The sequence below is a fragment of the Anas platyrhynchos genome, chromosome 6 (genome assembly GCF_047663525.1).
Source record: "Anas platyrhynchos isolate ZD024472 breed Pekin duck chromosome 6, IASCAAS_PekinDuck_T2T, whole genome shotgun sequence".
In the NCBI taxonomy this organism is placed as follows: Eukaryota; Metazoa; Chordata; class Aves; order Anseriformes; family Anatidae; genus Anas; species Anas platyrhynchos.
This window is the reverse complement of record NC_092592.1, coordinates 32,667,990-32,678,010: the sequence shown is the minus strand read 5'-3', so window position 1 is coordinate 32,678,010 and position 10,021 is coordinate 32,667,990. Positions and strand designations below refer to the sequence as shown.

At 47.3% G+C, this 10,021-nt stretch overlaps 1 long non-coding RNA gene across 2 annotated transcripts; it reads left to right on the top strand.

Moving 5' to 3' along the window:
- Positions 1-4,620: 4,620 nt before the first annotated feature.
- LOC119717303 (uncharacterized) lies at positions 4,621-9,931 on the top strand. 2 transcript variants are annotated; one of them, XR_011810149.1, is made up of 3 exons: positions 4,621-5,565; positions 6,969-7,174; positions 8,507-9,931. It is a non-coding gene; the product is annotated as an uncharacterized lncRNA (long non-coding RNA). The 2 variants fall into 2 exon arrangements; XR_005266587.2 differs by having other exon boundaries at positions 4,621-7,174; positions 8,507-8,575; positions 8,646-9,931.
- Positions 9,932-10,021: the final 90 nt, after the last annotated feature.

The window sequence follows — 10,021 nt, the reverse complement described above, 5'->3', positions numbered from 1 at the left end:
AAGTACGTTTCTTTTCAGTACTGTAGTTGCTAATCTGAGAAAACCCTCTAATGCTTTCAGTGAATGTTCCATATATGTTGCTTGTGTTGTCCTTGCAAACTCTCAACATGTGGTCACAAAGCACAAAAGTGCTTCCTCTTTGTGTAGTACAGAGCTTCTGGGTTTGCAGGGTTGTATGTACAGGTTTGTCACTTGAATTCTGGAAAAACAAGAAAGGCAAATAGCAGTGCTGCCAACAGAAAACTGAGTTTCACTTTGCGTTTTCCTCCTGATTCCTGACAGGTTCTTAGTGCTGCTTTTTCTGTATCTACTTAGTATTTATTATATTGAAGTTGCATGCAGGCACACTGGTGTAATTTTAAACACTAATATAAAAATAATGCCAGAGTTTCAGGACTTAAGAATTTGGATCATGCATAAAGAACTATCCTTCAACTCCCTGGAATGGCTAATCTGGAATTTTCAGTGCCTTTTTTTGTCAGGAAAATGCTTATTTAATGATCAGTGTAAGTATAAACAGATCCGTGTCTTTGAATGATGAGCTCTGTACTGTGATATCACTTTTTATCTTCTCAGAGAAATAACCATGCAAGACTCTGACAGAAAAATATTCTTACACTGATTCACAGTTCTGTCAGTACGTTCACTGAAATACGACGTTAAATGGTTCTGTTTAAATAAGGCAATTAAAGGCATCTGAAGTTTTCATCCTACATAATGCATTATGCTTGCTCCCCTTATCACAAGAACCGTTCACTGTCTTGGATTTGGCATACCCATTTCTACAATTCCACTCCCTCTTGGAGTAGGTGTGTTAAATTATCTGTTAAAAATCTTGCAGCTACTGAGCCTGAAATACTGTCATGTGTACAAGTAGGAGCAAATTTGAGGGTACAGCTTGGCAGGTGAATGCTTATAACAGTTCAGTCATGTAGGAATTGTTTGTGGCTTGGGGCTCCTGTGTCTTCTTCTTGACTTGTTTTGCAGAAAGTATGAGGTGCTGGAGTAATCACACTGAGGTCAAAATAGTAATTGTGTCTCTGACATCTTCTTGCTTCCATAATTGCATTTTCAGGAATGAATATCCCTACAGAGAATGAGTGTGTGCGTGGGCTCTGACCATGCTGGTGCGGTTGCAGGTTTGCAGCTCAATTAGTGAGCCTTTATGCAGATAGTAGCAGGGAACCAAAATAAACTGGCTTTCACTGCAGATGGTAGGTGCGAGACACCTGTTGCCTCACGGTGGCTCTACCTCGTGCTATCAGATTCTACACTGTTACCTAGAGTAAAGGGTTGTGTGGGTGTGTTTTTTTTTTTTTTTGGGGGGGGGGGGGGGAAGGGAGAGGCAGGGGGACTAAAGCAAACTTATTTCTGGAACTAACCACAAAAATGTGTCTTGGAAGACACTGACATCGACATCTACAAGATTGACTCAGTTAATATTGTTCTGATTTGGAACAGATGCTGATAGGCTCACAAAGCAAAAGCAGAAGAGGAATGGCTTTTGTACCAGATTCCTTTTTAGTCTGTATGTACTGGAGTCTGTTTTCAGTTGTGTGCTCTGCTGTAGGTATTGGTGCATCAGCCCTCTGATTGTTTTCATTCCTCCTTCTTTCTGGTTTGTATGTGTACTTCTACCAGCTGTTTTTTGAGGGTAGCCTTGAATTCTGCAGCATTTCATCCTCCTTCGTGTTAGGCGTGCTCCATGTTACCATTTACTTGGCCTCCTTCATATGGAAAAAAAAAAGTCTTCTCAGAATCCAAACTCAGGAAAGAAAGTGTGGTTTTTATTCTCCATATTGTAAAGGAAGAAGATTAATAACAGGATTAGATTTCTTAGATTGCCAAGAAGAGCAGAGCAACAGATGTGGAAAGCCATTTAATTAAACAAGATTTTTGTGGGAAGATTTATTGCAGGGCCTTTTCTCTCTCCTTTCCTAGATTGTTCCTCGGGAAGGCTCTCTGATCACAGCTGATTAAGTCCTGTAGGGGGCACAGATCTATGATAAACCTTATTTCAGAGTTGTTGCTCAAGTGTAATTAAGTAGGACTTGGGGAGTAGCTCCACTTTTCCTAATGATGGAGAAAATGTTTCCTGTCTTTTGGTAATGTTGACATTCGGGATATATGATGGGAGTGAACAAAATATATATTATTTTGGTTACAAGTGTTCACTCTAACTGAGGATACCACTTTTTTAAAGTCAGTAGGCTGGAGGTTATTTGGGCTTTGTTACAGCAAGACTTGACCCCAGTCCCCCGTGCAGGGGGTAGATGAGGCAGGCTCTGTACTTACCTCCACATCAAATGAGTGTCACATGTCAAATAACAGATTTTTCTAAAGTAAGATGGGCTTGTGAACACCCTGGATCTTCTTCTAATTTGTTAAGTGCTGACAGACTTGGGGCAGAAGGCAAAGCAGGCAAAAGGGCAGCTGTAACCTCCTCAATCAGTGCCCGCTCTAAAGAATCACTTTGTATTTCCCATCAGGACTCCCTGCTCTGATTACATATCACCCCAATAGGCAGATAAATGAGCTAAAAGCAACGCTGTTTGAAAAGGGCAGCAGGAGGGGAAAGGGGAGAGGAGGAGAGCAACGTGCTCAATGAGCTGAGTCAGGCAGTGGGGTTCAGACGGGCTGTGAGAAGCAAATATCACAGAGGGCTGGGTGCTTTCCACACACACCTTGCTGCCCACGGGCACGCTGCCTGCTGCCTGCAGGCTTCCACGCTTCAAAGGGGAGCCACCACCACCTACCTGTATGAAGCCAAGAAGTCCGAAGGGCCCAGAGGAGGATTCCTCCAGCTGGTTTGGCTCCGAGATCACCAGGGAACAGAAGCAGAGAAATGCTGAGGTTTGTATGTGAACAGGAGCTTATTGCATAAGTGAGCTTGGGAACAACTCACTGCATTCAGCACGGAGTGTGAGATGCTGGTGGGTTGAGAATGAGACCCTAAATCCCTGGCCAGCACAGCCACTGCAGGCTTGTGCTTGCTTTCAGGCAGAGGGGTGTTGCACGGGTGGACCAGTTCTGCTGCAGAAGCCTGGGAAGGCTTGTGTGGAGCAGCAGCCTGCAAAGGCAGAGCCCGCACTGCCTGGGTGCCTTTCCTGGTTCCACTTTCCCTGAACCCTTACCCACTGTTGTACAGTGGCACCTCGTTATCGAATCTCCAGCAAATACTTTGGCAGGGAAGGGTCTTTTCCACTCGGTCACATTTACATGTGCCATGGTATCTCCGGGCAGATAGCATCCTGTTTGTGCCAGTTTCCAGCAAGTGCTTATATAAAACAGTTTTAAAAAAAACTAAGTTTTCCCATTTTGCATTTGAATTTAACTTTATTCACCTTTCCTTCTGTACACTGTATTGGTTGCTATGGATAGAAGCGGAGAAGATGCATCATTTCAGGTGATAAAAGAGAGAAAGATACAAGTAGTGCATGTGAGGACAAGGTGACACGAGGACACAAATGCAAACAGGGTGACATCGGAGCTGAGTTCAGCAAGATCAGGGCTGGCGATGAGGTTCTGCTCGCGCTGCCTCCCGCCCCTTCTGGCTGCCCACCAGCCTTCGTGCAGGGAGACGCTGCTTTTGGTGAACCGTGTTGCGAGAAGCAAAACTTTTATTTTCTGGTCACTCCAGTCGTTTGTGAACTCCTGGCAGCAACTTCCACATAAGCAGCACTGCCAGCACTCATGTTTCAGCTCCCATTGTAGAGAGGAGATGGGTTGGTGTGTTAATCCCAGCAGGGCTTCCTCAGTCGGAGGCAGGTTGGGCCTCACCTGGTGTCAAGCTGTGTTACTTGCACAGCTCTCTGCCCTGGGTTGGATCTGCTGCCTGAACCAGGGAGCTACAGCCAAAATCCAGTCCTTTGTGCTGTTTCCCAGGCCAAGGGAGTGAGCTCTGGGGCACAACAAGAACATGGTTTGCCTCTAGATCCTTCATGGTCACTCATGGAAGAGGTAGTGCCTCCCAGCAGCGCCCGTGAGGCAGTGACTGACAGCCCGGGGAGGCTGAAATGGGGCCCTGAGTGGTGGGCAGGGATACTAGGGGCTACCGGGGCCTCTGGAGAAACAAATGTCTCCAGCAGGGTGTAAAGGTGCCTGGGTTTCTACCCTGTAACAGTGAGCCCTCTGATTTTGACAGCAGAGACAAGAGAAGAGGGGTGAGGGTGGTACGACAGTGGGGCACTGCCTGATGGCTCGTTAGGCAATGACTAACTACCAAACTGCCCAAACAGAGGGACAGGGTGGGGGAACATGCCGTGGCCTGATTTATATCCCTTCTGTCAAATGCCACCTGCATGGAGCTGTCAGTGATCCACTCACTCGTGAGTGAAACCAAAAGGTCCATGAAAGAGCCCAGTGAACCATCAGGCACAGCACACTCACAAAACATCTTGCCCACCAAGCAACCAAAATCAAGTCATTTCCTTTCTGTTGACTACCCATTTATTTCTTCCTTTTTTCTCTTTTTTCTCCCTCTCCTTTTTAACCCCTTGAGGAGTACTGTTTGCGTTTTGGGATGCTAGCATGCAAGGCAGAGTCCAAGCCAGCAGCAGACACCAGGTAGAGAAGGAGCTCAGAGCACCACAGAAAGTTCAGGAAAGGCAGCGAAGGGATCTGGGTGCACCTGGAGCAAACAGGGCAGTGGTGAAGCTTGCCAGAGCAGCCGTGAAATGTGATGCCTAATCAACTGGGGAAATATCAGGGATTTCACAGTGACAGAACTGAATGGTCAGTGACTTACTTTCCAGTCAAAGCCAGCAGACGTGGAGGCTCTTGTTTCCTGGTTTGGTGCTTTCCAGTGCCCTCTGGGGATGTTTACTCAACCGAGCAGCCTGATTCCTATGCCCCCTGGGGACAGAAAATGCTTTACCTTTGGCTGCTATAAACTTGGCTGCAGCCCCAAGCTGCTGTTTAGGAAGCTCGGGAATGAGCACGAGGAGGTAAAGGTGCGCAGGAGCCAGCCAGGCAGGATGGCCACTCACTGAGATGAGGCTCAGATCATGCCCTCAGGTACACCTCCATCTGCTGCTTTTCTTTTTTATTCTTTATGGATGTTACAATAATTCTTCAGACCTGGGACAAAGCAGTTCCAGATGCTCAGACACCGCGACCTACCAGAGGTGCAGAAGACTCACTCCAGCAGAAGCACACCATGGGCGGGGGACACTGCTTACTGGCCCAGGGATGAAGAGGAGATGCACTTCTGGGGCCTGGGGTGGTTGGTGTCCCAAACCTGCAAGGGGTCCTGCGAGCAGCGAGACCACTGAAGTGGCACTCAGTTATCTCAGAGGTTCCTGGCCAGCTGGATGCCCAGTAGCCCCTGGACAAGACAATTGCTTATTGACTCTGTTCTGCAGGGGTACGCCGTGTTACATTATCCTCCTGTCTTCTTGCTGCAGTGCCAGAATCTCTCCGCACTCTTCCTAGCCTCTTGATCTCCAGCATCAGCAGGACTTAAACAAGACAAGTACAAATGGATGGAAACTCTTGGGGTGCCAGGAGCTGTTGAATTTAGCAATGCTTCATCAGGCTGCCAGAGAGACCGGACACGTATTTACTGTGAGTTACTTTGATGCTTCAGCTGGCCTTGAAGAGCCGGAACTGCTGCTTGTCTGATGCTAGGGAATAACCTTAAACTGTTTTTGGTGTTTTGTATTTTTTTTTTTTTTTCAAATCACCAAATGTGACAAAAATGTATTTACAGCAGAGAACTCCACTTTTACTGCCTTTGACTTGATTTTCTCCTACCCCTGTCCCTCTTTCTGTTTATAGTTACTCCTCATGACTCAGTTTTCCTTCCTCCCTCTGCGTTCTCCCCCCAGCTACCCTTCGACTGCTGGGAATTTCTTAGAAATGTTACACTACCAGCATTCACCTTTGTTCGGAGAAAAAGGAGCACAAGAACATTAGCTTGGAAGCAGAATGACATCTCTGAGGAATGACACCAGCTTTGGACATCGAATAAAACTGAAGAGGGGCAAATCTGAGGGGAGAAGGCCCGCAGGGCATCTAATCAGTCCAAGGGCATTTAGCATGTAAATGAGGTTGTTTTGGCAAAATATGCCCTCGTGTGGAATATGCCACTGATCAGTAGGGGCTGCAGAAGAGCAAGTACTTGAAAATATGGGCTCCTCTTGGGTGCAAAAGCTGTGCCACTTTCACAGCTGATGGTGGTGGTATCCTTCTAACAGCCCTTGGAGGGAAACAAATCATGATTTTGTGCTGGCTTTTGTAGACACACACAGGAAACAGGAACAGATATCATGGGAAAGCTTGCAGAGACAGCACAAAAAATATGGATGTAGCTCCTGAAGTCTACAGCCACGGCGGTGGTGCTCAGCTGGGCTTCAGGAGGGTGTTCTGTGGTGTTTTAATGTCCTCTCAGCCTTGCAAAGCCTATAGCTCCCCTCCTCTGTGCTGCAGCTGGGAGTTTCAGGTCAGGTTCCCCAGCCAGGACTATTTGCACAGTCGCTTTGCTTTGCTGGCCGTCAGGGGTCTGCACAGACCGCCTCAGCAGCACAGGCACGGCGGGACGGGTGCTTCACAGAGCGCTGGAGCTGCACGCCGCACGGATTTGGGAAGCTCAAGTGCCCAGAAATCCTGGGCAAATGTACAAGATCCTTGCAGTCTGCCAGAACAACATTTCCAGGTGGAGAAGGACATGTCTGAGAAATGCGAACATGTGACGGACTCTTCCAAATGGGTTTCATGGCATACCACTCATAATTCAGAGCTTTTCGCAGAAACACAAAGGCAGACAAGGCACATGTCCTAGCTCTTTCAAGCTTTTTTTTTTTTTTTTTTTCCCTTTCTCATTTTTCTTCGGGGATTACAAGAGGTGGAGGTTTAGATTGATTTGTTTTTCTTTTCTGGAGCAAGTGTTTGGGGATTTCACTTTTCAGAGGAACTTCTGCTATGTGGAGAAAGGTCAGAATTTGTGTGTGTGTGTGTTGTTTTTCCAGTTCCCAGGGCCGCTGGAGACAGGTCTACACTGAGCTGTGGTGGCTCCAGAAAGATGCTGCCTAGAGCAGAGCTCCAGCAGAGGAGGGCTCCCAGGAAGGACATTTTCCTCCTCCCACTAACTGGACAATGTATACTTACAGCGACACTACTGGAAGAGACGGCAGCATCCCTAGTGCTCATGGCAGTGGCTGCTTCAGATTTTCAGGTAGATTTGATTAGAAAACTGTGTAGTTACCATACAGCACTGCCTAGGATTGTTTGCTTAAAACTATGTTGTGCATAGTTTCCAACGTGCTGGTTGTTGGCATGGTCTGTGAGGACAGCCTCTGTTGCTGCCAGCCCCAAAGCTGGAGCACGTGGGCAGGTGGCTGTCCTGTGAGCAGGGGGACACTTGCTGGACTGTGCCCTTTTCTTCCTTAACTTGCTTTGTGGACACCATTTTGAAATGAAACGGGGTAAGGAACCAAACCAAGAAGGAGACTCTGGGGAGCTTTGTGGGTGTAAGCTCTGCTCTGATGCAGATGTTTTGCTTGCTTTGGTTGAAGAGGTTCTGGGCTCTTCAGGGGAGAGACCACTGGGCTGGGAGCCTGGTTGTTGTAAAAATCAATTTTTACAACAATGATAATAACAGACATGGCATTTTAAAACATGACGTTACCACTGATAGCCATGATCTTAGTGCTCCCATGGACTGCTGAACTTCACTCTCCACTGCTGGGTTACAAAAGAAACCAACTCTCAGGCACAGACCTGGATGCAGGTACCCAGGTGTGGAAAATCCAACACAGCCAGGAACTCGCTGCTGTACATCCAACCCTGCTGCCACCACAGTGGCTTTGCACCCACTGAAGAGCTGGTCCTGATCAGGGAGGAGAGGCCGAGCCTCTGTCAGGCACATTGCTGCTGGCTGCTGAGCATTCTCCCTGCTGAGCATCCTCAGTGCTGTGGGGCACAGAGACACAATTTCTCTTCAGGTGCTTTTGCTGAATCTAAGATTTGCATCAACCTTGGCTGGCCTCTCACTTTCTTCAAATGATGCAATAAATTAGAAAGTGATAAGGGACCAAAGGGAACGTTTGAAATTCCAGTGGCATTTCTAGGAACAGCCCGAGACGCTCCAAGTTCCTCACGGCGACCTGCTGGCCAGCCTGCGGGAGGGAAGGGGCTGGCTGCGGAGAGACACTTCTGTGGGAAGGCTGATCGTCCCTGGGAAGCACACCAAGAAAGCCCTCAGCGCATCTCAGATTACGTTGTCAGTTCCCCTGACCTGAAGGTCCTGTGGTTAAAGCTTTCTGCTGAGGATTCGGTGCCCCTGCTCTGACCCAAGGAGCCCTGGCAATGAAGTACCCTTATAAATATTAGTGTACCCCTTAACGGGACATGAAATATGAACTACCTAATGTGTCTGACTGAGAAGATTTCCGTTTGTGTGGTGCAGCTCTCCATAAGCAGCACACAACCAGGGTGAGCTCCCTGTGGGGAAGCAGGAGCATTGCCTCATGTTTGCTCATGTCTGTGCTGTCTCATGTTCCCGTAGGGCACCAAGGGCGGCTTCTCCCTCAGCACTGATGGGCACATCAGCACCTTTCCAGAAGTGCCGATACAGGTACGTACATGTATGTAAGAGATTGCATGATACAAATGTGTGTGAAATCACTTTTTGAATTTTACTGTAGGTGAAAGAAATGGTTCTCCCAAGGGCACCCAGAATGCTGGGGACAAAACACCAACTAGTGCCTGGTGTCCCCAGATCACCACCGACCTATTTTCTCTCCAGTGTACAAGGTACCCTTGCTCTCCCTTATTGCAACTTCTTCTTCCACTTGCTGAAAGTGCAGCCACGCCAAAGCATGCCTGGCTGGGTACCCCAGGTTGCAGGGACTCTAAATCACACCTAGCCCCATGGGCAGGTAGCACAGATCCCCTTCCCTGACTGGATTTGTTCTCCTGCAGGGCTTGGGCTCCCTCTTATCAATATTTGACTCCAACCCTGGTTCTCAGCAGTGTTGACCTGACATAGAAGCACTGGGACTGTGTGTACTGCTTTGTGCTTGCTATACATATATATATTTTTTTAACTTCAGTGACATCACATCAGTCTGGGGACTTCTCTTCCCATTAATTTTAATCTGTTCCAGGACTTGCTTTTCTCCTGGACATTTGCCACTTTCCTGTTGTAGAAGGTACCAGAGAGGTAGAAAGTGCATGACTCATATTTGGGAATTCAGAGGGAAAATCAGCGGCCAATAATGAGTGAACGTAGCCATGAACTAAGTCAGGGAAACAACCTAAAGGCACAGGAATGAAATACAGTTACTGCCGAGCACATTAATCTTTAGCTAATCATGTAATCTGTGTTGTAGTCTGTTGGTTTCTGTCTCTTGTAGACCCAGCTTGCAGGTGCAGAGTGATTCAACTGGCATGTGTTGCATCCAACACCAGCCCCTGCTTCCACACAGGTAGCTGTATGTGGTCAGTGGTGCAAGAAGACTTCAGGATTTGCAGCCTTCTTTCCACTGTGTTTTACACACAGGTGATAGTCTGTGGGTTCACTGAATTTCAGCTCATGTCAACTTAAACATCTGTGTCAGGAACCCTCCACAGACCAAAAGTTACCTGGGGACTGGCTAAGAAGATTTTTGATGCCACAGAGTGTACTGCAACAAGAAGTTACAATAGCACCTGTTACTTTAAGTGTCCGCTTACATAGCACCTTTAAATGCCCACAGGTAATCTAAAAAATTAGCAGCTCCATGCCAGCTGCCATCGGATTAAAGATGGTGTCTTGGGGGGTGGCTGGGTTTTAATGGGAGCACTGGGTACTGCTGTGCATTTCTAGAGGCAGCACAGAGATTTAGCAGAATTTGCTCATTTGAAGAAAAGTAAAATTTTCATATTGGCAACAAGTGTTACAGAAGCAGGTTGCTCTTGTTTTTTAAGAGTAGGTTAATTTTTATTTTTTTAAAGGGCTATTTGGTGTCCCATCTACAGGCTACTGGAAAGTTAAAGGTGGCCTTTGGAGGATGAAGAGGGGCTGTATTGGGAGAAAGTG